We start from the raw sequence: 6,179 nt of genomic DNA, 5'->3' as shown, positions 1-6,179 counted from the left end.
ATCCAAGTTCGATAACGAATCCACGGTCCACGGGATGACCAGTATCAGCGTGACTTACTCGGCAATTCGCTCAACGACTCACTAACTAAAAACTCCCTGAATCCAGACGAACCTACCCTTATATACTCCTGTCCCCGCTTCTCGGGTCAATCCTTGTTTTTAAGGAGAGTCATAAAATCATTCCGTACCTCTGTCAGGTACGCGGCCCTCCCGTGACCATGGCTACGTCTGGTGACCCGTTATGTCACCTTAAACCTGAACCCATCGTCGTAACGCCAGGTTGGAACATTAAAAGTTGCTTTCCTTATTTTTATGGCTTAAACATTAAAATCTTGACCATGGTGATGGAAGGTTTTTCCCAGCATTCCCGACGGAAAGTCCCGCTATCCTTCCCTCTCCGACATATTGTTCTATGTTAACCTGTTAATACAGTGTTACATTCATTAAACCACCTCTGTTATCCTAAACGAAACAGGGGAACGACTATTTGGCGGCGTCGATTAACATGATCGTAGCGAGAATTTACGCCTCTCGCTGACGCGTTCTCCTAGCGACCGCGTCTCTCCGCGAACGGTCGTAACACCTATATCATTTATTAATTTACCTACAACAATTAATATTAATTACTTATGAAATTTTGGATCAATACTTGGAATATTTTTAATAATTCAAATTATCTCAGGATTATTTTTATCAATAAATTACTGTCCAAATATCAATATTGCATTTAATAGAATTTCAAATATTATAAAAGATATAAACTCAGGATGATTAATTCGATTAATTCATATAAACGGAGCATCATTTTATTTTTTCATTATAAATTTACATATTTTATTTAATTTTATTTTATTTATATTAATTAACTTACAAATACCTTACATCTTAGGTGATCCAGATAATTTTAAAATAGCAAATCCAATAATTACACCAATTCATATTAAACCTGAATGATATTTTTTATTTGCATATTCGATTCTACGAACAATTCCAAATAAACTAGGAGGAGTAATTATACCTTTTATATCAATTTTTATTTTATATTTAATTCCATTAATTAATTTAAATAATTTAAAAAATAATAAATTATATTTTATAAATAAAATTTTTTAATGATCATTTATTAATATTTTTATTATACTTACTTGATTAGGAAAACAAATAATTGAATACCCATATACTAATTTAAATATATTATATACATCATTATATTTTATATATTTAATTTTCTCATTTTTTATAAATAATATTTGAGATACATTGAATACAAATTAGTTTCAACTTATTAACTACGAAAATAGGAATGGGGAAGTATGAAAGAAAGTAGGAAACTAAGTAGTATGTTTTCATGCGGTCATAAAATTTACTCGGCTATAAAGCCAGGTATAATTCTTTAGGAAATTTTGAAAACATTTGGAGGGGTGCAAACCCTTGGAGGCGGAGCAAAAGACATTTTTGCAATGTCCGTCTGTTGCGATTCTGTCCTGCTTCTGTCGTCCTCTTTCTTACAAATCTATAATTTTCACTGCTTTAATACTTTTCTTGAACTATCAATATTATATAGCAGCGTTCTATATCCAATTAATAATAATAGCAGGATACTCTGAATTGAAATTAATACGTACAGTACATTGAGAATAATAGTTTTAACTTATTAACTACGAAAATAGGAATGGGGCAGTATGAAAGAAAGTAGGAAACTAAGAAGTATGTTTTCATGCGGTCATAAAATTTGCTGGGGTATAAAGCTAGATATAATTCCTTAGGAAATATTGAAAACAGATGAGGGGGTGCAAACCCTTGGAGGCGGAGCAAAAGACATTTTTGCAATGTCCGTCTGTTGCGATTCTGTCCTGCTTCTGTCGTCCTCTTTCTTACAAATCTATAATTTTCACTGCTTTAATACTTTTCTTGAACTATCAATATTATATAGCAGTGCACTATATCCAATTAATAATAATAGCAGGATACTCTGAATTGAAATTAATACGTACAGTACATTGAGTACATAAAAAATAAATATTATTGTTTAATAAAATAATTAAAATTAATAAAATGAAATTCACAATAACAAATTCTAAAATAAATTTAATATTAATCAACTTAAAAAAAATTAAATTACTTAATTTAATATTAAATTTTAAAAAAATTTTATAAAAATATCTATAATTCCCAAAATTATTATTTTAATTTAAACTATTTTTTGTTAAATTAATATTTTTAGTTATATAGTTTAATAAAAACATTAATTTTGTAAATTAAAAATTTAAAAATATTAATATAACTAGTAAAATAATTTTAATATATTAAATTTATTACTATTAATGAAAACTCTTATAATTGTATTCTTCTTTATATTTATAAATCTAAGAATTAATTTAATTTTAATTTTAAATTATTTTTATTTAAATACTTTTATATTACCTTTAAAACAAATATTATATTTAATTTTATATATTATTTTTATAACAATAAATATCTTAATATATAAACAAATAATTTCATTAAACTTATATATGTCGGAGATGAAAGAACACTGGAGCCTTTGGAATTTTGGATAATCCCGCAACATTGTAACCTAGAGTCTACTATAGCTGTAATTGAACAATTGTAGTTATTCAATCCGATTGTAATTGTTCGAGAGTTGTGATAATGAGCTTGGGCTCGAGGCGACAGTCAGTCGCCGAACGTAGCCGCGGTCACGGGATGAACGCTTTGTCTAACAAAGGTATGGAGTAATTCTATAGCTCTCCTTAAAAGAAATATTCGTGGCGACACGCGACAGTAAACATTCCAACGGTTTCTGTCCCGTGGCTCGCCACACGCAGACCCTATTCTTCGAGTAAGATGATTGCCAGATGTCGATGCGTCTCCGCAGTACATGTTCGGCTAGCCCGAGGGCCCGTTATAAATCTTAAGGTTTAGTTAACTAAAGTCCTTCAAACAGACAAACAGTCTTTGTCCCAACTACGGGAAGATAGGGGAGACATATTTTTCAACGAGCGGCGTCTCCCACTAACAACTTTCCCTCGAGGGCGGCTAGCATCTTTTTCTATCCACCGATATGGAGATTGACCAATTAGCAGCAACGTCAATTACCCTTACGACCATCGTGCGCGAGTTAATTCCGTCGCTGGTGCAAAAAATCGAGTGTGGAACCTAACAATTTTTCGACTCCGCTGCGTCGCAGCTACCAATCTGATTATGGGGGAAAATCCTTTACAAAGCAGTGCCCTGAATATAATTTCAATACCGAGTGTCGAATCGACTTCTACGTAGTGGAGGCGCCAACTGGTAGATCAAGCCATCCGGGTGAGTCGCTTCCATTTTACCCCGATTTCGGAGCCGAGTGTTCGCTAATCAAAGAATCCGTAGTCTTGAGAATTTCTGGCAAAAGAACGATTGATATATTAGTAATGCGAGGAATAAGAAATATTGGTACTAAACGTATCGCCCAAATCTTGTCCGTTGCAGGTGTCGGCGATTAGAGATAAATTTTTCATGTCCTCGCTGATAGTTATTTAAAAATACGATATCGCGATTGCTCGTCAAATTTTAAGCCAAGATCTTGACGTAATATTACACAAACTAGCCTCGCTATGTGTAAAACAAAAATAATTCATGCCCGTAATAAAACCGCTGAAAACGAGATCGACGTCGATGAAGTTGACAATGAGGTACGTGGTAGTGATAAAAGTCGATTAATCTTTCTTTTCGAAAATTCAGAGATTCATCCGTTACGGGTTCCCTACGTACTCGTACAAAAAAAATACAGGACAGTTAGAAGTACAATTAATTGATCCTAACATCGCCGTACAAGGAGTCCGAACAGACTTCGCGAGCGCAGAGTAGTACGTGATAGAACAAGCGACTTAATTACAGCCAAAAATCATAAAGCCTAGTAATTCACCGTTCGCGAGCCCTATGTTATTCGTGAAGACGAACGATGGTTCAGATAGATGATTGGTAGATTTTCGAGGACTAAATAAAAATACGGTCGCGGATCGGTATCCTTTACCCCTTATTGCGGATCGAGTCTCGAGATTGCAAAAGCGAGACATATTATTATTCTGTACATATCCGGTGGGTTTCTCCAAATCCATATTCATCCTAATTCTAGGAAGTATACAGCATTGATTACCCTCGATGAACAATTTGGATAATAAGTTGTTGTTTTCTTCGAATTCTTTTGTGCCTTTGTTCGATCCATTCGATGTCCTTTATTTGCATAACATAAGTGCGTGCGCGTTTAATGTTTCTTCCGGAAGTCATTTTCGGGACGGCGATACTATGCTGACCCCGTCGAAAATGGGGATTCTTATAGTTTCGGACAACCCTAATAATTGTGCAGCTCATACTTGTCTAAATATTCTAATATTTATGTTCTTCCTTGCTACAATTTTGTAAACCATCAAAGCGTTTAGTACAGAAATCCTCAGGAGTAGTCGCGTGCCAAGTCTTCTGTAGCATTTGACCCTTTTTAATTGCGGTCACATAAGAAATCATTTGGTCTGAGTGATCTGTACTACACTTTCCTTCATTCCATTCAGCAGCGGCTGCTGATTTCGAGGTTGCGAACAAACGAAACGAGAGATCATTCTTGAGATTCCTTTGAAAACACGTATAACAGCCAACGTGCCATTCTTACGTTGTCGTCTATTTGGATGATCCCCTAATTATTGCCGACTCGATAGATCAAGCTCTAAAAGTATTGCACACCGTACTAGATACCCTTGTAAAAGCCGGATTCTCCTTTAACTTTTCAAAATATTCTTTTCTAAAGACATCGGTACTCTATTTGGAATATGTAATTTACGAAGGAGAAGTTCGTCCCAATCCGGGTAAAACGCACGCCTTGAGTTCTTTACCTGCGTCAACGACGGTCACACAGCTCAGACAGTTCATAGGTTTAGCCTTTTATTTCCGAAAATTCGTCCCTAAATTTTCACGGGTAATGAAACCCTTGTATGCGCTTACTTCCGATAATAAAAACATGACTTGAACAGATAGGCATGAAAAAATAAGGCGAAAGGTAATTTCCGCCCTGACCGACGCGCCGGTGTTAACGGTATTTGACCCGAACCATCCGATAGAACTTCATATCGACGCTAGTTCGGATGGATATGAGGTTATTTTAATGCACAAGATTAAAGGTAAAAAATAGAGTAATAGAATATTACAGTATAAGAAGTAGCCCTGCGGAATCTAGGTATCATTCTTACGAACTAGAAACGTTAGCAGTTGTGAACGCCGTCAAGCATTTCCGTCATTATCCCCACGGACGAGAATTTCTTGTCGTCTCCGATTGTAATCCGTTGAAGGCATCCAGTAGTAAGGTAAATTTAAATGACAGGGTTTACAGGTGGTGGGCTTACTTACAAACTTTTACTTTTGACATTCTGTACCGGGAGGGTAAACGAATGGCCCACGTAAATTTTGTCTCGCGAAATCCCGTAGACTTGGAGTATGAATTACGGCCCGGTACCCGGTAAAATACAGAGAAAAGGTAGAACTCTCTGCTTGTCCATTGTCCCCAGAGGTTTTAGATGATCTGTTATTAACCATTTGCAACAGTCCATTATGCACTTAGGTTGGGATAAAACGCTTGAGAAACTGTGCGACTGTTACTGGTTCGAAGGAATGGCGGAGTATGTTCGCAAATTCGTTGAGAACTGTCATGCTTGTCGAGTTTCGAAGGCTAGTTCAGGTAAAGTACAAGCTGAACTACATCCCATACCTAAGACCAGTATACCCTGGCATACGGTACACATGGATATAACGGGCAAATTGAGCGGTAAAAGCGACTCGAAGGAGTATATCATTGTTTTGGTCGACGCTTTTACAATATATAATGAAAAAATAAAATGATGCTCCGTTTATATGAATTAATCGAATTAATCATCCTGAGTTTATATCTTTTATAATATTTGAAATTCTATTAAATGCAATATTGATATTTGGACAGTAATTTATTGATAAAAATAATCCTGAGATAATTTGAATTATTAAAAATATTCCAAGTATTGATCCAAAATTTCATAAGTAATTAATATTAATTGTTGTAGGTAAATTAAAAAATGATATAGGTGTTACGACCGTTCGCGGAGAGACGCGGTCGCTAGGAGAACGCGTCAGCGAGAGGCGTAAATTCTCGCTACGATCATGTTAATCGACGCCGC

At 35.3% G+C, this 6,179-nt stretch overlaps 1 long non-coding RNA gene across 1 annotated transcript; it reads right to left on the bottom strand.

The window, feature by feature from the left end:
- Positions 1 to 4,165: 4,165 nt before the first annotated feature.
- On the bottom strand, positions 4,166 to 5,458 carry LOC126876056 (uncharacterized). The gene is made up of 2 exons (XR_007693915.1): positions 5,084 to 5,458; positions 4,166 to 4,976 (listed from the first exon to the last, which is right to left on the bottom strand). It is a non-coding gene; the product is annotated as an uncharacterized LOC126876056 (long non-coding RNA).
- Positions 5,459 to 6,179: the final 721 nt, after the last annotated feature.

This window comes from Bombus huntii, unplaced genomic scaffold, assembly GCF_024542735.1.
Source record: "Bombus huntii isolate Logan2020A unplaced genomic scaffold, iyBomHunt1.1 ctg00000062.1, whole genome shotgun sequence".
Lineage (NCBI taxonomy): Eukaryota > Metazoa > Arthropoda > Insecta > Hymenoptera > Apidae > Bombus > Bombus huntii.
The sequence above is the reverse complement of the archived record's forward strand: the minus strand, read 5'-3'. Positions and strand labels throughout refer to the sequence as shown.